Raw genomic sequence first — 21,614 nt, forward strand, 5'->3', positions numbered from 1 at the left:
GAGCCAACTTGCTGAGAGCTGCAGCTTGTGTTGCTCCCCCTGGGATTTGGAGTGCAACAGCTCATCTTTGGAAAATAAGCCCGAGGACCCTGAGAGCATCGTTCAGACACTTTCCAAAATGATGCGACTAGTGTTTTTCCCATTCCGGCAATCTTCGCGACCGGGTGATATTTGTCTTCATTTACTACTAAAGGCATCAGCAATCCTTTCACTTTGTTTTCTCCCTGAAAACAAACAAACAAAAAAAGCGCCTTTGCTCCTCGGGAAACTTTTTAACAGTCATGAGCTGTCCAAGAGCTGCTTCAGATGGTGGCTGAATAGTCTATCGCTCTCTTTCAACGATCAGTCTTCTGGGTATGCATTTGTTTGCTTTTGTTTTGCTCTCAAATAAAGTTGTAGCTTTGTTCTTGCCTTTCCAAATGCCCTTAGTATTCTCAGTGAAAAGCCTGGAAATAATGCTGCCAGCTTCTGCAAGCCTGATGGGAGCGGACACTGATCAGACATGCGATTCCCCAGCATTTTTATTTACCAACAACAGGCTCTTATCTCCAGCTATGCCCAGCTCTGGAAAAACTCCCCTTCACCCTGCCGTTCGCCCCCCCCCCCCCGAATCAGAGCTGTGATTTGTGTAACCGGCTCTGCCGTAATCTCTTGCCTTCATCAGAGTTTCATCCCAGTTAGCTCCCACCCGGCTGAATTTTTGACTTGATAAATTGGATGGGGATTTCTACGGGATCTCAGGGCCTTCCAGGCTGCTCATTGCTTGGCTGAACTTTGTCAAACATGAGCCGCCGTGCGATCGGCAAGGGAGATTTGGATGCGGTGAGTCAGAGGGAGCTGGAAAGGCATAATGCAGCTCTGGTCCCAGGTTTTGCTTAGGGGTGTTGGGGTGGGGAGGCATCAGGGTTCCTTAAACAGAAAAAAAACAAACAAACAAAAAAAAAAAAACCAACCAAAAAAAAACCTTCTCTGACCTTTGCTACTTTGCTTACATCTCTGCTAGGAGCTGCTCCTGGAAACCGAACACCAGGTTTGATGGACCGTGGGGCTGATCTGATAGTGTCGCTCAGATGCTCTTATGTTGCTGAGTTATAGATGTGCTGCTAATGGTACAGCCTGGCCTCCCTGTAAAAGGGCTCCATCTAAATTCTAATCTTTACCTCTTCCATATAGCCTACACGTACTTATGTGCATCTGTTATATCTAAATATTTATTTGTAACATACCAGCAAAGGTCCCTTACCTCTCTATTTACTCTGCTTTGAAGTATTGATCTATAATTACCCGTGAGTATCTTGCCTGTAAACATTTCCCTGCATATGTACTTATAAATACCACTTACCTCTAAATATCACTCTGCATTTTCACCTGTAAATATTACTTGCCAGGAAAGGGCCATGGCAAACTTATTAAATCAGAGAAATGAGGAGTCTTGCTCCAGAACATTTTGTGCAAGGCGGAGCACAGCCGTGAAGCTCTGGTCCAAGCACAGTGCTGAGAGGTCGGGCTGCCTGGTGAAAATTTTAGACCCATTATGTGGTTTCTATCTGTCCCCTTAAGAGGCAGAAGCCGCTGCTAATTTTTTCCGTGGTTGACCTTAAACTTCACTTCTGTCATTCAGCATGTCGTCAGGCATAATTAGGAAGTCCAGCAATATTCAAGACCTAATGATAATGGTATTAATATACAGCAGCTTTTATCCTACAAAACAACGTGGGCTTTAGAAACCAGACATTTATGTGTACGTACATTAAAGTCGTATATGGCTGAGATAACATCCCTGAAATGCAGGTTCCTGAGGGCTGGACACATCCTGCACATCCTGCATGGGCAATGGAAAGTAATTTCTGGCTGAGAGAACCAGATAAAACCTCAATAGATGCCAGGCACTGGGGCATCCTTAATAATGACCTGGAGGATGTGCGGAAGAGATAACTCCAATTTTTACCCGAGGAGGTGCATTACCATGAGCATATTTACTACTGAAAAAATCTACTTTTCATCACCAGATGAAAATCTGGTAGCCTTTTCCCAAGAGGTGGCCAGTGCCAAATGCTTTGAGGAAGACATGAGATACTGGATGAGATGAGATGAGATGAGATACTGGATGAGATGAGATGAGCTACCTTGAGAAAGGGCACTGGTATCAGAGGGTGCTAAGTGAGACCAGCCACAGTTTAGTTGTCAGCACCTTACGCCAGCATTTGAGGTGGTTTGGATGTGAAATTTGGATTTTGCCCTGTGGAAAGATATTTAGCTCTGGAAAATGAAAATATTTGGGAAGGCAGAATCTTGTCTTCATTCCTGTAGGCATGATGTTTTTGGATCTGCCCAAGTCCATGGGGAGATTTGACTTAAGAGCAGCTCTGAGGGCGTGAAGAAACCTTCATCATGTTCATGATGCCCACCCTCAGGAGTGAAACTGGCTTCTCTTTAAGGCAATTTGAGTAAAAAGTCTGAATGAAGTCAGTCTGGAGGCACAGAGCTGGGTTTCAGGCATGCACCAGGCTGACATGGGACTGTCCAGCCATGATTCATGTTCTGGGACCCTACATCCAATACATTATGGAAAAAGCCTTTTATTTAACCAAACTGAGGTCTTCTGCTTAGAAAAATCATGGAGGTATATCCCGTACAAACAGCTCTTCTCCAGAAAAATGAGATGCATCCATCCTGCAATGCTGGTACCTAAAATGGACACTCTTAACTCACCCCTTGGATTGCTCCATGCCTTGATGTTCTGGTTTCTGAACTGAAAATAAAAAAAAAAAAAAAGGGGAAAAAAGGGAAAAAATCAAAAGTGTGGGTTTCCATGGAGACAACTGTTCTGTTCTAAAATCTGAGGGCAGGCAAGCTCTGTATTTTGTGTTTTGATGCAGATGCTTGGGTTTGACTTTAGGGGAAGGGTTGACTGAGGCTGGCAGCTCAGAGCAGAACTGTTTCGAGGGGAGATTTTTTGCTGTGGGGAGTGTGTTTTGTAGGATTCTGATGGTTTCAGTCAAAAAAGGGGAAGAAAACCCTCTTCAGTCCTCTACAAAGAGATTTTCCAAAGGAAAAGAACAAAACAAAACCAATGCATAGGGAAGATGAAATCATCTGGGGCATAACCAGCCACTCAACGTGTCTATAATGGAAGATCCAGCCTCCAACTAACATCTCCCTTTGCCAACAGGGAGAAGACAAGTGTCCTCTCGCAGTCATGAAGCACTTGAGAAGTTAGAGATGATTTGACACAGTCAGTAGCACTGAGATGAAGGTAGTGGTGAAGAAAAAGGACCTTGGGCCACAGAATGCTTTTGCTTTCCACACATCTGCTCTTTAGGCTGAAATTTCACAAGCTCGGTAATGATGTGTTGGGTTCTTCACAGTGGTTCATGAGCTCTTGATACATTGGGGCTTAATTGATTAGCTTTTCATGGTCTTGATTGCAGCAGCTTTAGGGAATTGCAGGGTGAGGAGCAGAAGGTGACAGGAAACGTTAGCACTTCATTTGGAGAGCTGGGCTAATGATTTGTGTTCGGGCAAAAAATTAGAATTAATCCTCAGGGAAGAAGTCCCGCTTTGACAAAAAGTGAGATATCAGATCTGCTAATGACATGTCAAACCAGGTGGTGAGGAGCTGCTGCCTGAGGTTTAACCCCTTGCAGGATTTAAAGCAGTGTGGTTTCGAGGTATGATGTCAATCCTTGAAGCTCCTTCCAGAGCATCTCCTTGGGGCTCCTAAGCATCTCCTAAGGCCCAAGGTTCAGGAAGTGTGGGCAGGTTGCCACCAAAAATCAGCAGAGGAGTGAAACACCAGCAGAACCATGGACCATTTCATGATTTTTTTTTTTTTTTTTTTTTTTTAAGATGATCTTATATTGAATAGGAAGACTGGAGAGAGAAGGTGAAGGGAGTATTTGGCAGGACGGCTGGATGGAGAAAGCCTTCCTTGGTTCATCAAGAGGTGGAGAAGGACAGCAAGAGGCCTGCATGTTCTGATTCTTTATCCAGCATATTTGTTGCTTTAGCTGGAAATCCAGGTGTCCTCAAAACCATCCTTGGTGCAGAGAGAAAGGGCTCCTGCAAAAAGCAGCTTTGAACCCCATTTTTATCTGGGAGTCCCTTCCCTCCCCTCTGCGGGGAAAAGTTCTAACAGAAAGATTTACTTGTGGCACCAATCCTGGGCGCAGACTGGAGGAAGGCAGCTCTTCTAAACTACCCCTACAGTGGGAATATGAATGCTTTGTTTCAATAACATTTAACAGCGATCGCCTCGGCAACCTCTGGCCTGCTGTGGTTAAATATTAATATTCTTCTAGTCTGTGCTCTTTCTCTGTTTCTTTTCTCTGGCTTCTAAATGAAGCTGCCCAGTCTTAAGCTTCCTTTGGAGCACAGGGATGGAGTATGCATGAAGCACAAGAAGAAATGCTGGGTTTGACCACCCCTCTGAGGTTTGCTCTGAGCCTTGCAGGAAAAAAAAAAAATAACAAAACAAGACAAAAAAAAAAACGAGCTGGGCTACAAAATTGTTGGACTCAGGGGAATTTAATAACACTCAGCCACCATCAAGACAATTAAATGCCAGGTCCTAATTCTGTGAGTGACTCGTTGATGGTTTTGCTGGGTGTCTCACAGCACAATATAACTGATCTGCTAACGGGCCAGGCGTGTTATCACACGTCTGCCTGGTAGAAACAGGAATGCTGAAATGAATTGCTGTGATTTTTTAACGGCCATTGAGAGGACAAGGGAAGAGGGTGGAAGGTAGGTGGCTGGTTTGTTGGATGTCGTCGTTATTGGGGTCTGGGTGCCTTTTGAGTACCCGATGAGGGGAGAGGGGATGTGGGTCTGGAAGTAGGATGCTCCCAGGGGAAGAGGAGGAGGAAGGCAGAGGGAAGGGTGAGTCTCTCCGAACAAGTGCTGTGTTCCGGCTTCTTTCCTACTGGATGGTTTCAGGTTTTGTCTTTTGGATCAAAGTAAGCCCTATTTTCCCTAAAATTTCATATATAAGATGTACAGAAAAGAGATTTCACTTAACAAAGGCTTTTTGCTCTGAACAGTGCAATGTTCCTGTTGCTCAGCATCACCCTCTTTTCAGAGAGATTTTGTTTTCTTGAGAAAACTCTGGATTTGTTAGGTTTGGGGATGCTTCAGGGTTTTGCTTCCTCCTTTCAGTCCCTGGGCTTGGCCAGCATCAGGAACCAGCTCCTGAAACAGAGACCCCGGGATGGTCCACAGCCAGCAGCAACATCCCTTGCTCCCACTGTGCAGGCACCCGCTTCCCTGCTGTTCCTTCTCTCTGCTTCCACAGCAGATGATTTGCTCGACCTTTAGATGGGAGATCTTCAAAAATCAGCCAGGCTGATCGGGAGTTTAATGCTGATTGAGGAGGTAATGTGGCTCTCCATGACTCGCCCCGGCAGGCTGGGGGCAGTTTGACGCTCCTGACGGTGATAGCTTTCAAATGAACTTCACAGCCGTGGCCCTGTTTAATCCAAGGGGATCATTTATTTTACTTTTAAGGGACTAAACTGTGTGAATGCCAGTGTCTCGCTGCTGCAGTGACTGAAAATGTGAGTTACTTGGCAGCTGTGCGTTGGCTAAAGGTGCTCCATCCCAGAGGAGCCTGCATCCCAGGGTTGGGAGAAACATCTCTGGGCTGCTCTGGGTACCATATCCCATATTTCCCTGGCTTCCAGCATCCTTGCTTTATAAAGATTAACCAAAACTAACAGCAGGGTGAGAGCAAGATCTGTGTTCCCTTTGGGGAAACCAAGGAATTCAAGCAAATTTTCTCATGGAAAGTCATGGCTCAATCTCTAGGAGGCAGCTAATCCATTCAAAACAGGCCCAGGGCACCTTGCAAAAAGTGTGCCAGAAAGGTGCAAGGACGTGGTGTCTTTGGTATAAAGGGCTCTGCTCCTCCCAGCCCTGCTTTGCAGAAGGAGGTGGACAGTCCCTGTAGATCTGGGATCTCCCCTGGAAAGCCGCCGCTCTTACAACCGCTTGGCAGCAACCACGTTGTTCTAGCTACAAAAAAATTAAAAAACTGAAAAAAAAAAAAGGACAACAAAATATATCCAACCCCAAACAAACATGTCGATTAGTGTAATCAGCTCTAATGAGGAAAGGGAAGCCAATTCCAACACTTTGTGTTGCTGTTCGGGTTGGCTCATCGCAGGCAACCTCAGCTCCTCTGCCCCACGCATTTTGGGGGGCAGTCGGGGCATCACGGGAGCACGTGGCCACCCCATCCCTTCTGGGTCTGGGGTCAGTGCCAGCGTCTGTTTTCCTTCTGCCCGTCACCTCTTTTATGGGAAGGCGACGGAGGGTAAGTCCCTGACTCACGGCGTTCAATCCGAAACAAAAGGCAATGATTTATAATTTGCTGTTATTGTACTGCTTCACGGCACTCTGTCATTGCGAGCCAGCCCTGGCAATTGGGCCTTTGGACCAGGAGAAAGAATTGCTTTTCCTTCCATTTGCCCAATAAATAATAATAATAATAATAATAATAATTGCCATAATGACAATAATAAAATCCATCTATCTCCCCTGCTCCCCTCCCAGGCGCGTCGTGGTGAGCCCAACTTTGGGCATCAGTTTATTTATTGAGTAGAGTCAGGCTGGTTGACTTTAACGCAAGCTGTCGCCAAACAAATATCCCTACGGCACACTGGGTATTAAAACCATCTTTCATGAATTCAAATCTTGCAAGAGGGGCCATCAGAGAAGCAGGGACCGGGACTGGAAGCTCACTGTTACTTCCCCCCCGTCCCTCCCTTCTAATGAATTGCTACGGACTTAGCATCCTCATTCTGTCCCCAAAACTCTGGCTGGGGATATCAGGGTTATGACAAGCCCTGGACTGAAGGGGTTGGATGCTGCAGCCACCTTTGCAGCAGAAAAATCCATCACAATTAACTGCTCTTTGTGCACCCCCAGACGTAAGGGCTTTTTTCATTTATTAGTGGTGCTGAGTCAGTGATTACGGGCTGGGCAATAATTACTGTGTCTGTGCAGGGTAATGGATGCTGGCTGGGCATGATCTGACACCTGGGTGATGGCAGCAGATCTGCAAAGGTAGCTCGATCCACCCTAGGACTTGCTGCTTCTTTTTGTTTTTCTTTTCTGGGCATCTGTGATAAAGGGAGAGGAGGGAAGGAGGGATGTCTGCTGGCAAAATGGCATGAGCTACAGAGTAAAACCTCATGGCATGACTTGAGGTGGGTCCTAGATGATTGTACCCCATCTGGGAGGCAGAAAAGCAGGATAAATGAGAAGGATAAGTGCTATCCCAATAGGCCAGAGTATGATGAGTATTTCTGGTTCACAGCCTGGCCCTGGGTGCATCCTTTTGCATTTTGGACCCCTCCAAATCACATCAGTGAAGGTCTGTCCTGGGCAAGCAACTGGCCTGTATAACAGACTTGGGAGCTAAAGGCAGCTCCATGTTGCAAATGCTACATCTCAAATCACTCAACCCCAGGGAAGAGTCCCTTCCCGTGTTTATTTTGGCAGGACCTACATTAACCAGCAGAGGCACTGCCATCCTAAAGAGCATCCCAAGCCCTTCCAGAGTTCAGACACTTTCGAGTCAGGCTGTCTATGAATAATGAGCTTGAAAACAAAACAAAACAAAACAAATCTCCTCTCTTAAAAAAAGAAAAAAAAAAAAAGAAAACCCCAACACTAGAAGAGTTGGCCCTCCTGACTCCTTCACTGTGGATTTTATTTTATTTTTAAATTTTTTTTATTTGTCTCTCTTTTCATTCCCCCTGGAGAAATGATTTGAGGGACGGCTGCTGTCTCTCCTGCTGCTTCGCTGCTCCTGCAAACAGCCAGACAGCTATCACACAGCTCCTTTAATGGCCCAGCAACATATATAGCGAATAAACCTAATGGGGAGCAGCGGTGCCAGCTTCCCGGCTGATACCGTACTCCCGAATGAAGCCTGGCTGATGTTTCTCTATAGATCCAGCTGCCTGAGGGAGCGACAGCCAGAAGCCACTGTCGCAGGCAAAGCTGCTTATTTATGATGGGAGATGAATATATGCACTTCTGCGCCTGGTCCCTGCGTGGTCCCTATGGGGACGTTAGAAGTGATGGGTGTTTCGAGGCTGGAGGATGCAGAGCTCTGCAGCGGGGCGAGGAGCAGCGGGGAGGTTTGGTGCAGACCATGAGGGACACGCACGTCAAATCATTTGGGATCCTGGCGGGACTTTGCTGCAAGCGGGGTTCAATCATTTTTCCTAAGGGTTGGTGGGGCAAGCTGCAGAGAAAAGGGCCAGAACGGTGTCGTTTCAAAGAGAGCGGGCAAGACGTAATCATATACTAGAAGGACTAATCCCGGATTATCATCAGGGGTTGGAAGGGATAAACCATATCTAAGCACACAGCTTTCATCCCACAGGGCTTTGCCGAGCAATCGCGCACAGCCCCGCTGAATTGCAGCCGCCTCCGGGGTGCAGAGAGTGCAAGTGAGTGCAGGGAAGGGGGGGGGACACCTCTGCCAAGGACGTGGGTGGAAAGATTGACTTCAGCTGGAGACCCTCACTGCGAGGGGGGACACATGCCTTTCTGTGGGGGTCCCGTGCCCGTCCATCACCGTCTCAGGTGCTTTGCATTTTCGGGGTACCCCGACAGCAGGCGGATCCACCCCCGCTCTCATGGGCATCACCGTGACTGCTGGCTGGCGGATGTCGCCCTTCTCCTCCTAGTTTCTCCTCCTTATTTTTTGGGCTTCTCTCTTGAAGTACAAATTGACCTCTCAGAATTTTCTCCTTTAATGCCCTTGTTCTAAAATGTTAATAACTGGTCAGTGACAGGCTGATTAAGCCTTCCTTCCTCCCTTATTTAGATTGGTGTCACTGCACCAGCTCTAACGGAGCCGTAAAGAACATTAACACCCGCTCAGCACTGACAGGGCAAACTATTCCCTGGGAATTGATAAGGGCTTTTTCTGGAAACGAATTTGGCGCTGGCAAAACAAACGGATGCCTTGAGCTCCATCCATCTCCCTTCCTTTAATAACTTTCATTTGTTTGGTGCTATCTCCAGTGCCGATTAATGTAACAAATGCTTTTTTGTCCCAGCAGGGGCTTTTGCAGGAGCTTCATGTGGGACAGCTCAAACTTCTCTCCCCTCCCCTTCACCTCTCAGCTTGTGGGTGATGTTTTTCTCCCCACGTAGCACTGAGCAGGGTCTGGGTGGCCCAAGCTCTGTGCTAATGATCAAAAATAACTTGCTTTTCTCATAGCGTCATGTCTGGATCTGGATTTATATCTTTATCTACATCTACATTTATAGCTCTATCTATCTATCTATCTATCTATCTATCTATCTATCTATCTATCTATCTATCTATCTATCTATCTATCTATCTATCTATCTATCTATCCATCCATCCATCCATCCATCCATCTCTATATCATCTATATATAATCTGTATCTATATGTATATAATCTATACCTATAACTATATGTATCTAGGCCTAGGTCTAGGTCTATCCCTTTATCTTTATCTTTATCTTTACCTATATCTAAACCTGTCTATATCTATGTCCACATCAATACCTACATTAATATTGATATTCATATCAATAGCATATAAAAATAGCCATATTCATATCCATGTCCATTTCATCTATTGATATTGAGAAATATATTATCTTTTATATCCATATCCATATAATCTATATCTGTATTTGTATCTGCATCTGTAGCTACATCCATATCATTTGCATCCACATCCATATAATCTATATCTATATCCATATAATATATCTCTGTATCTATCTATATCTATATCTATATCTATATCTATATCTATATCTATATCTATATCTATCTCTATCTCTATCTCTATATCTATCTATATCTATATATCTATATTTATATCGATATCTACACCTATATCTATCTATATCTATATCTGTATCTATATCATCTATATCTATATCTAATCTATACCTATATCTATATCATCTATATCTATATATCTATCCATATCCATATCCATAAAATCTATATCTATATCCTTATCATGCCCATCCATGTCCATGTCCGTGTCCATTTCCACGTCATCCCTAGCCATACCATCCGTATCTGTAGCTGTACCTGTATTTGCTCGAGCTGAGAAGGGGCTGGGGGGATGGCGGGGGCAGAGGAGGGAGGTGATTTGCACGGAGGGGTGAAGCCGCGGCCCGGGGAAGGACCCAGGCACCCAGCCACGAGCCCCAGTGCTCTGGCCGCGAGGTCACGCTGCTGAGAAATAGCTGATCCCTGCTCACGGCTGCGACAGGAACGGCAAGAACCAAAGCTGCCAAACCTGGTCTTTTGGAGGAGATCCACCCTGAAACAGAGCAAAATCCTTGCAATTGCTTTTCCTCCGGAAAGCAGATTGCCCCCGCTCGCTCGCTTTGGGCAGCTCAGAAGCTCTGGGCTGCTGCACAGCGAGGCGAGGGCAGAGGCACCCAGGAGGAGGTGCCCCCCCATCTGGTCTTCAGGGGGGCTCATAGCTGTTTCTGCATTTCTTGCTCAAATGATGGCTCTCACAATCAAAAAAAAAAAGGCTTTTTCCTTTTTCCCCGTGTAGACTGAAAAGGTTTATTCTGGAAATGATGCTGCCAAAATAAACCCAAAGCTCCTACTGAATGATGTTGGGAACCCTAATTCAGGTCCCGCACCCCAGTTTTGTCACGCTAAGGGGATTTAAGCACACCCTTACTCATCCTCTGTGGGTGGAAGAGTTGCAAAGGGAAGAGGCTGGAGAAGGGATGAAGCTGCCCGGGCTTTTGCTTGGGTGCAAGGATGAGCAGACGAAGCATCATTCTGAAGTTTCAGACTGCCAATATCCCCCGTAACCCCAACCCATCACAAGGCACAGCCTGAGCCTTCCTGAGGATGGGTTTTGAAACACAAAGCCAGTGATTTTTAATTACCAACAGAGAGAAGAGAGGGATTTCTTCTACAGCTGGGTAAGTACTGCATGGGGCAAGTCAAGAGTTTTTTCTTTTATAGACTGTATCCCACTGTTCAGATATAATCTCTCATATAGCGAGAAACACATGTCTCCTGTAAGTACTCGTATACAACTTCAGGGCGACTGCGTCCTGACCCTGGGACTGCTAAATCCTTCCCCTGCAAAGCCCTGGGCTAAATCCAAAGGCGATACCTGTGAGGTTTATTCTTGCTAAATGGGTTGCAACACCACTGCGGTGTTTTAAAACCTGCATCCCCCTCGCCAAGCAATGCAAAAAACCTGGAAGAATGAGAAAGTGCGAATGGGAGAGGATAAAGTCAATGCTACAGCAGCTGGAAAAAATGAGATAGATATATATATATGTATTCATGTTTTTTCAAGAATGAGAAAGAATAAGCCTTAGGCTTCGGTCAGCTGTCACTAGTCTGCGATAAGGACGGGGGAGTTTAAATCCCATTTAGACACAATCCTCGGGGAAGTGTTGGAGTGGGGAAGGAGGCAGGAGGCAGCAGGGATGCGGAGGGTGAAGATCTCTCCTCTGGAGCAGGGATCAAGCCCAGCCACAAGTGCCTCTTGTTCTCCCACGAGAAGAAACTATGTGCTTGATCTCTCTCCACCACTTCTGAACATTTTTTTTTTTTTATTTTTATTTTTTTTTTGTGGTGAAAGGTCTTTTCAAAGCTTTTGCTGATGTTTTGTCACTCAGTCATGTATAGAAACAAATGTGAAATCGAGGCCAGAGCAGAGGGACAGCTTCAAGCTTGTTTGGATTTTGCTATATGTCATGAGGCATCCAACTCCTTCCCTGTCACTTTATTAAAATGGTATAAAATAAAATCCATCCTCCCATTTGCTTTCTCTAGAGCTGACTACCTTTTGGAGTAGAAAGAAGGTGGGGGCTGCTAGCCCAGGCAGCACTAGTTTCTCTGCCAAGCAAAGCACCAGGGGAATGGGACAAAATACACTAGAAAAAAATCCATCATAAAAAATAAAGCCTTGAATCTTCACCTGCAAATAAAGAAAACATCATTTTCCAGTGCAACTGAATAATTAAAGGGGAGTTGCAAGGGTGCAACATGCACTGCTCTCTCCCCATCATCAGCCTCTGCAAAAACATCTGATTTCTCCAGATGGGCAGATTTTGAGCCAAAAAATCCTGGGAGAAGGCACAAGTGCAGTTTCAAGCCCACAGCCTCGCCTGTCTCTACGAGGAGTCCAATTACTAGAGACAGCGACTCGATATCGACCCCAGCACTGAGCAGTGCAGGGAGCTGGTGCTGTTCTGCTCCCCGGGGCCCTTTATCCCCGGCAATATGTCTGTGCTGGGCAGAGGGGTTCACAGGCAGGGAAAAAATGAGGCTTTTATTAGAAGATATGGGCAAGAGGACCTAAATCTCAAGGAAAACAAAAGTCAGTCAAAAGATGTGGAGCTTTTGTAGTCTGAGGGCAAATTTTCACTTCTCAATGCCCCAACCAACATGCCAAATGGGGCATATGGGCCTTTTCCTGCCAACTAGGTGTGGGACTTTATTCAGGACAAGTTTTGCAAGCCATTGAAACATGTTTTTTTGGGGTAATTATGACTCCAAATAGTTTTTATCCAGGTTTAGGAGTAGCCTAAGGAGGTGCCTTCCTGCTCCATCCTTGCTGGCCCTACCTGTCCTGCACCCTGTGCTCCTTATCTATTTTGTGTTGGCAGCCAGTGAAACTCCTTGACCCACAGTCTGATGGCTGCAGACATCAGGCATAACCGCTGTTAGGCCCCAGACCTCAAATATCTAGAAATCAAAAGTGTAAATATCATCGGCTAGATAACATATATGAGAAAGCTCCAGAGCTTTCTAGTTCAGATCTAAGTGGAAGAAACCTTTCCTACACATTTCTTTTTTCTCCTGCAGAGATTCTTGCCTTTTCCTTCAACACCTTCTGGTGCTAATAACTCATACCAGGTAGCAGGAGATGGGATCTGGATTTGATTACTGATCTGATTTAGTCTGTCAACCCGGGTGTCTCTCTGCAGAGATTGCAAGTATTTCATGGACAATTTGCAATGAAAGAGAGAAGCTTAAGGAATGATTTATTCCATAACAATAGCAATGACAATAACTGAAGGGCTGGATGTGGGTAGCATCCAGCACACGGGGTGCCGGTTCCATCAGGCTCTGCAAGCTGCTGTAACGCAAGCGATAGCGGCAGGTATGATTCAAAAGGGAGGAATCTGAATTTCAGATTCCTCCAGCATCTTCTCCTTGGTGTAAAGGAAGAATATGGAGGTCAGAGCTCTTCTGTTTTTATTCAGGGAAGGATGTGTCTCACCTGAGAAGTCCTTAAGATGCCACAGTCAAGCTCTTCTCTGATTAAGTGCTAAGGGAAGCTCCTAAGAGGGTTGTTTGACATCGCCAGGAGAGGCAATGAATCAGCGAGCGTATCTCATGCCATCGCTCCGTCAGCGTGGAGTGACGGGAGAGGGGGTGGCAGGGACAGGCTGCTTTGGCGTCCCCAGCCCCAGAGCAGGCGGCTGGAGTCACCGAAGGGCCGAGCCAGTGCCGGGAGCTGCTGTGGGGACATCCTTGGGAGGGGAATGGGCACCCTATGTGGAAGGGGGTGTCCTCATTACTGTCATCAGTGGGGTCAGAGTGACCTTACCAATACTTTCCGAAGAGCCGAAGGGAGTCTTGACAACCCTATCTCCAAAATCCTCATTCCCAGGCATTGACGTGTCATCACCTCATCTGAACACATTCCAGTCCCAGATATTAATTTGATACAGCCTCATTACCCACTCCACAGAAGATGAACACCTTTGTGTGTATCGCAGCCAAATCCCTCCTTCCTCCCCCTCTTTTTTGCATTAATTAATACCATCCCCAGGTATTTACACTACACGTGGGTCCATCTCATTTTCGCCACTGTGGTTCCTAGAAACCTTTTGATCCCTGACGGCAGGAGACGCAGCCTTTGCAGCTACCAGTGCACCCAGATTTATTTCACTACACTCAAAGCACTGTGTCCTCTCTCAGAGCAATGGAGCACAAAATTTGGGAAGATTATTGCAGTGAAACCAGCTGTCTGCTGGGCATGTCTTTGCAATGTCATATCTCTGTGAGTGAAGCCCAGAAGCATTCCTTGACCTTGACCATCACCTGCTTGTCTGCTCCTTGGAGGAGACTTTTCCTCAGAGGGAAACTGGGAGAGCCCCTTTGCTCTAATACTGGTGTGATGTGACAAGCACCTTTTCTCTTCCACAGATGCTGTGCCTCAGTTTGCAAACATTCCTTGCCTCAGAAAGGAGCTTAAACATTTCCACTCTCAAGTGAAGGACAGCCATTGCCCACCACAGCGTTGAGGAGACTTAAGTCAACCCCAAATCATCTTGACCCATTTCCCTCACCGTAGTCAAGGAGATTTTTTCTCTTTGGAAGAAAAGAAATGGCACTGGAGGGCCCCTGATTCTCATTTACACTTGAGCTGCTCTGAACATAAAAGGGCTCTGGGAGCTGCATTTGCAGCCCTCGTCATGCAGCCTGGAGAGGCTGGAGTGTAAATGAGAATCCAGCCCTTCAGCTAATGAGATGCCTTAAGCATATTTCATAAGGGGCACTGAGTTGTCGTATTGCCTCTCCCCTAACACCTTGGGTGCCAGCACCCAGGGCAGGGTGAGCCCAAAGGACTCAGGTGAGACCCATAAATAGCTCAAAGTGACCCATTACACTATTTAACACCACAACAGTCAAGAAAGAAGAGGAATGTTCGCAAACCCACACCCTAAAAGACACCCCCAGTGTCCTGCCAACCCTTTTGCAAGCTCAGATGCTGCCAGGCGGGGATGAGTATCACCCCGTGTCATCTCCAGATGCCCCGTTGCTTTACCAGTGGCATCCAGTTTGCATCAGTCCTTTTACACTGCCAGACTGGGAGGGCTTGTTCAATATATTTCTAATGAAATCCAGGGAATTATACTGACAGCAAAGTGGCTCTGACCAGCTGAGAAGGAGAGAAAAGTCCTCCAGACCCTCCCTGCCTGCCATAATTTTAGTATTTACTTGAATTTTGGTGTGTGCACGCACAAGTTCACCTTTCCACGCACCTAGAAATGGAGATTTATGGAGACCCACAAGGTTCTCAAGCCAGGCTCAACTTTCCACAAGCACATCCACAAAGGGATGTGAGTATGATGTTTGAAGCAATGCACGCAGCTGTGGGTATAGACATTCATCAGGGACATAAAGACATTTGAGGGATGAACAGTTTATAGGGATGCATATATAGCGATGAGGAGGCGCCCAAAGCGAGATGGACCATATCTCTATATATTTATATCAGCGAAAGACAGAAGTAAACATGCGTTGCCTTCATGTTATATAAAGCCAGCAGAACATCTTCTGAATTTATCTCAATAAACCAAGAGCCATGCACCCATATTTATTTTTATAGCATCACAGAGGAGCGTACGTTCCCACCTCAGCCCCATCCTTCCCAGGTCTGGAAGCTGCCTGGAGGATCCTGAAACTTCTCCTGGGCATCTTGGGAACTCAGAATGGGTTTCTCGTGGGGCTGCATTGCTCACCACCATTTGACAGATGCATTTCCAGATCAGAGAATTAGGAGTTAGAAATAAGGTGTGAGTATGGGCAAAATTATGGCTTTAAGTCAATACACTGCAAAGGGTTTTTTTGATCAGTTTGTGCATCTGCTGGAAATCATGTTTGAGAGGACCAGAGCAGTGTGAATTCAGGATTATGTTAATGAGATGAATAATTTCAGGTTAAAAAAGAATTAAAAAGCAGAAAACCTTTGAAAAATGCTGAGATGTTTCATTCTGGTATCTCTGAAGTGAAAGGCTTTGTTTCAGAAGTGCCAAAACATTTTGCTGCGATATTTTCGAAAGCTCTTAAGAAGCTTTTTTCCCCCTTTTCCTTTTCTTTAAAAGGTGAACCAGAAGTTTAATTAATTGACAAAACCAAACCAAAATGCTCAGTTTCACCGATTGTAAGCATAAATCGCCACTTTGGGTGAAGCCACGATGGGTTTTGCATCTTTGCTTGCAAAGATGCTGATTTTCTCTTGCAGCATTCCCAGCCGGCACCTCACTCCGAACCTGCCAGGCACAACTCCTGCTGCTCCAGCCACAGCCTCAGCTGCAAATCCTTCAGATGGTCCTTGTCTCAATATGAATAATATATTTTTCTCGTTACATGGGAAAAAAAAAGCGGTGAGAGATTTATTTTCCAAAAAGACGCGTGCTCTCTTTTGTCTCTGTCTGAATAGTGATCGTTACATTAACAAAAGATATTTAAATGCTCCATTGTATGTAGCAACCACAGTCTTATTTTTCTGTTTAATTGTCCCACCTGTATTTAAAGTCAGTGACTGGGCTGCTATTGGGATATGGCACTGAGTGACTGTCACGGGGAATAAATCTGCCCCTGAAGCCCAGAAGGAAGGGGAAAGCAGGGCTGAAGGGATATTTTTACCTCTCTGCTGGTTTATTTGAAGCCAACACGAATAAAAACACAGCCCTTCACAAATGACTTCCCAGCTAATTCCACTCCAGGAGAATAAATTGGAGCCAGGGACAAGCTCCCTGGCTGGGAGAGGTAATTATTCTGACATGCCACCTTAATTATGCCGTAACCCCCGGCTGAAGGAGGAGAGGGCCCTTACAGCCACCTCTCTACAAACTGTTTTTGCAGAGCTCTCTGGGAGATGCAAACAGTTTTTCCCTGCTCTGGTCCCAGTTTGGGCTTGTTAGATCCTCCTGTCTCTCTCTTGCTCCTCTGAAGGACTTTGCACATCTATAAAATGGACAAGGGACCCTGGAGTCCTCAGTGTGGATTATTTCCATGTTTCATGCGATTAATTGAATTGCATCTTTGTTTTTCTTCCTACGTTTTTCCCTTTCCAGAGCTGAAATACCCCCAAAAAGCAGCGGAGCTCCCCCAGCTCATGGCAGTCAAAAACCTGTCTTGTTTTCCCTAATGCAAGAAAAAAAAAAACAACACCCAAACCCAATAAAAAAAACCCCAAACCCAACACTTTTTCTCTGAAGGAAATAAAACCGCTTTCTGTATCTTTATATATCATAAAGGTGCAGGGAAGGGCACAAACACCATTTTTATTTTTTAAGTTTGCAATTCACATTTAACCTGGAGCCATCTGTTTCGCTAGCAGCTTGGCAGTTAGAGGGGGCCCGAGATGTTCATCTGCAGACGTGTTTCTCTCTCGAGCTCACTCAATTTTCCAGCCGCTTTAAGGCAGGCAGTTCCTGCTGGTGCCTGATGAGCCCGTGCAGCTCCTGGATGTGAGTATTCCCTCCCTAGATGCCACCAGCCCCAAAATGCCTCTCCCAGCACGTGGCTCCTGGGAGCAACCAGCCGTGAGCCTCCGGTCGTCTCTCGCCCATGCTCATACCCATAGAGTCCCCAGATTTTGGATTTACTTGGGTTTATGGTTGATTAAGGAGGTTTGAGCCCCTCGAGGAGCTGACCTGAGGCCAAGGTGCTTGCACCTCCTTCTGATGGGGAGTCCCTAGTGTCTAATAGGGTTTGGGTTTGCAGTGCAGCCTTCCTCTCCACAGAGGTACTATAGGATCTTCTCCATTCATTTCTTAATGAAATATATTTTTGAGACATATAAGTGTTATGGAATCAAGTTGGAACTGGTCACCAGAACTAAAAGCCCTGAATGGAAACATATGTCCCATGAGATGGGAACATCCTTTCCCACCCAGGAGCATTGTGATGTCCAGAGGTTTTATTATAGGCAGCTGCTAATGGGCAAAATGCCCCCTAATGAGACATCGCATCCCCTCCCTCATCTCCATCACCTGCTAATGAACTGCTTCTCCATGATTCACCAAGGTAGGAAGCCACCACCATGATTTCATCTCCTTCCGATACAAGGCTGCTCTTGACGGGTCCAAATATTTCTCAGGTGTGGCGAGAGGGTAATTCTAATTTCCCAAATGCTTTGGCTACTTCCATGACAGCTTTGTAGCGGCTTTGACCATGACACAATGCGTGAAGATGCGTGTGGAAAGAAGGACACCTGGACACGTTCCCCAAAACCAGGATGGGGGGCAGATGCATCCCTGACCCGTGCAGACCCGTGAGCTGCCTCCTTACAGCCTTATTTATTCATCGGGTGCTGGCGCCGTTTGGCACAGGACAAAGCAGAGGGAGATGCAGTCCCTGCCATTAACGGGCACCACTCTTTATTAACTAATAATGAATGGATTAGTCAGCATCTGGGAAGCAGCTGAGCACACAGGGAAGGGAAGGGGAGGGCTGGGAAGTGACCCCAGTGGTGTCTCTGCCTTTCTCACCTCTGTCTGCAGGCCTGTGCCTGATATTTTATTTATCCAAGGCAGGCAACACCGAAAGGACATGGAGCTGATGGGAGAGCCCAGGCGTCTTTGTTTGCATTTTAATGTCCGTTAATGGAGCATCATTTTTATCCCCTTGCTCCTTCTCCTCACTGCAAAAATCCATGCCCGTTCCTTCTGTTGCAGATATCAACCCAGGCTCAGGATTGTTTCCAAGCAGTGAAAGTCTTTAGCGACCCTTAATTAAAGGGCATTTGGGGAGAAAGGGCTGATGAGAGGTGACAGGAGAAGTGGGTTACTCTTCTGCCTGGATGTGACCTTATTACACTGCTCTGGCAGCTGCAGGTTGTTACCACTGTGATTAACTCTGGGGAGGTTTTCTCATCTGCTGGATGCCCTTTAATTGGGGTGATGGGTAAACTGGCAGAAAGCAGAGTGAGGGGGGATTTTTGTCTTTGGCTATCAGAGAAAAATGGGCTCCGCTTCCAGCTCGGGCTGAGGGTGATTCCCTGGCATGCATCCGACTTGAAATCACAGTCACTCTCATCCAGGGAGCTTGGACCAGAAGTTTTTGAACATGAAGCATCACTTTGTGGTGAGTTGGTTATTTTTTCAGGCTGAGAAATGCAACATTAGCGTTGACAAATATTTCACAAGAACAGCTTGATGCTGCCAATATTCTTTCTGCCTATATATATTGTCCATTACACATAGCTATTTCTCTCCACACTGCATGTATTTTGTTCTCAAGATGTTGCATTCCAACTAGGTCTTTGGTGCCAAAGGGTTTTGGGGAGTTTCTTTTTCTCACCCATATTTTTGTTCTTAATTCCTCAGTTTGCTCTCCTGCAGCAATCTTGGAAAAACCCTTATGGAGACATATATGTGCTACGCACATATGGCTCCTATAGCACTCAAAAAATGCTCTTTCTCTCTGTAGCTGGAGCAATAAATGTTATTATATATTATGTGGTTTATTATCCCACTTGACAGAGCAAAATAGAAATACAAAGTGAGGTGAGAGCCGTGGTGCAGGTGGTTGGACCCCTGCATGTTGGGGGGGGCCTTGAGCGTGGGGTTTTGGGGTGACTCACATCACTCCCCCCCCCCCCCCCCATTAAGAATCAGAGCACTTGGGAAGCAGAAACCTGCAGCTGCATCGTTCTCCATTTGTGGGTTTAACCCATATTACTGTTAGACAGGCAGAGAGTTTTCACTTCAGTAAGGCAAACCAATGTTTTGAGTGTTCACCTAAAAGCCCTCCCTCAAAGTGGGGTGATTTTGCATCTCTTTCCTCCCACCCTCTTCCCTCACCTTGGGGGTGTTGGGACAGATCCTGCCCATTCCTACCCCTGCAGTGCCTGGCCCATCTAAGCCCCTTCCAGCTACTCAGTGCGTGGTCCTTGCTGAAGCCCTGGTGTGTTGTAGAGGCAGATGGAGGAACAAAACCCAACGTATCTCGTGCTACGTGCCCGTTCCCAGGCGGAGGCTACAAATCCCTCGTCCATCTGATGGGTGGTGGAGTCTGGGCTCAAGGGCCTGGGGGCAGCTCACCAAACCTGGCTGTGCCCACCATGATGGGGCAAAATGCAGGCACCAAGAGGGACCTGCAAGAACCAGGGTGGAGATGTAAGATGCAAGTGTCAGGAGTGAGATGAGAACACCAATGGTGAGGTGGAAGCACCAGAAGCTTTCCACCTTCTTGGAGAAGGACAGCTCCAAGCCTGCTTGGTCTTTTTGAAAGTTTTGAAAAGCTGTGCAGGAGCAAATGCTTGGTCCCATCTCTGGAGGTGTGAGCCTTACTCATTGCACCAGCCTCCTCCCTTGACTCGGAGAGAGGATTTGGGGCTGCAGCTGCATCATGTGGATGAGACAGAGAGAAGTACGGGCTCCAGGCAACTCAGAGAAGAGGCAGAGAGGTGAAAACATCTCTCTGTTTCTTTACAATTCACTGAAACCTGTGTGCATTGAATGCTTTGATATGATAGGAGCAATATCAAACACTTCCTGGATCTGCTGGATAAGTCCAGCAAAAAAAAAAAAGAAAAAAAGAAAAAAACAAAACAAAAAAAAAAGGAAGCGGAGGTGAAAGTTCCTGGCAAAAACAAGTAAAGAGTAGCTGAGCTTAATATATTAAAAATACAGAAGTCAACTTTGTCCTTCAGCTCCCTGGCTTGAACTAAGGAATGGTGAAAATTATAGATATATGTGCTCAAGGGGGTTAAATGACTACTGGATTTACTGAAGCAAAGTGTATCTCCGCCTCACTGTAACGGCTCCCGAGGAGTCCAATACACGTGCTGAGATGCAGATTGCTATTGGCTCTCTGGAGGCCTTCCCAAAGGTGAAACATTGACACTTGGAGGGCAGAAGATGCTTAGAAAAATGCCAGATCTATTGCACTGCATCCCTGTTTTTTGTTTAATGTTAATAAAAGAAGGGAGGGGAATGGCAATGGATAAAACTGTCACATGCAAAGCCCAATATGACGGTGCTAAAGAAATTATCGAAGCTTCAGGAATTTGTTTATGGCTGGAATTGGCCAAATAAATAATTGCAAACCAGTTATTTGATGATTTTAGCCTTTTTTGCTTTGGTTCATGAATTGCTCATGATGGCACCGGGATCTTTACAGACTGTTATGCAAAAAAAATCCTGAGTTAAGTGCGGGATTTGTCTCGTGTAACAAGACATTTAAAAGTTCAGTGTATAATCCAAACGAGATATTTTGGCTTTCTTTTTTGCACAGGGGGATCTTTTCCTAGTTCTTTAACAAAGGCTTAAACTGATATATTTTTATTGATTTTCTTGTTCTTGAAAAACAGATTTTTCGATAAAAACCTATTTTACTCGTAAGCCATAAGGAAAAAAAAAAAAAAAGAAAGCACCCAAAATGCTGCAGGTGAAAATGTTATGAAATATCAAGAAAAACAACTTTCCGTCATGTTTCTGATACTTCTTGAAATGTTTCTTTCTTGCTAAGAAACAGGAAAAGGCAGTTTTGACATCAAACCTATCCTACCTCTTTTATTCAGTATTTTGTTTGGATTTTGGTGTAAAACTCTGTGCTATCCATCCTGTTCCAGTGTTGGAGGGTTGAACCTTTTTGTATCCAGCTGAAATGTGCTCTATCATGACGTGCAGGTTGCTCCCCAGGAGGATGCTATGCATCGTGGAAACGCATCCCAACAGGAGGATGGTAGGAGCATCCCAAGGCTGGTAGGAGCCACATGACATCTGCAGCTACAAACCCTGGAGGAAAAGCAATTATTGTCATGTTTTTGGCAATTATTTTGCAAAAAAAAAACCTTGGAGCTGGTTGTT

This window comes from Tyto alba, unplaced genomic scaffold (assembly GCF_018691265.1).
Source record: "Tyto alba isolate M040663 unplaced genomic scaffold, T.alba_DEE_v4.0 Super-Scaffold_32, whole genome shotgun sequence".
Taxonomy (NCBI): domain Eukaryota; kingdom Metazoa; phylum Chordata; class Aves; order Strigiformes; family Tytonidae; genus Tyto; species Tyto alba.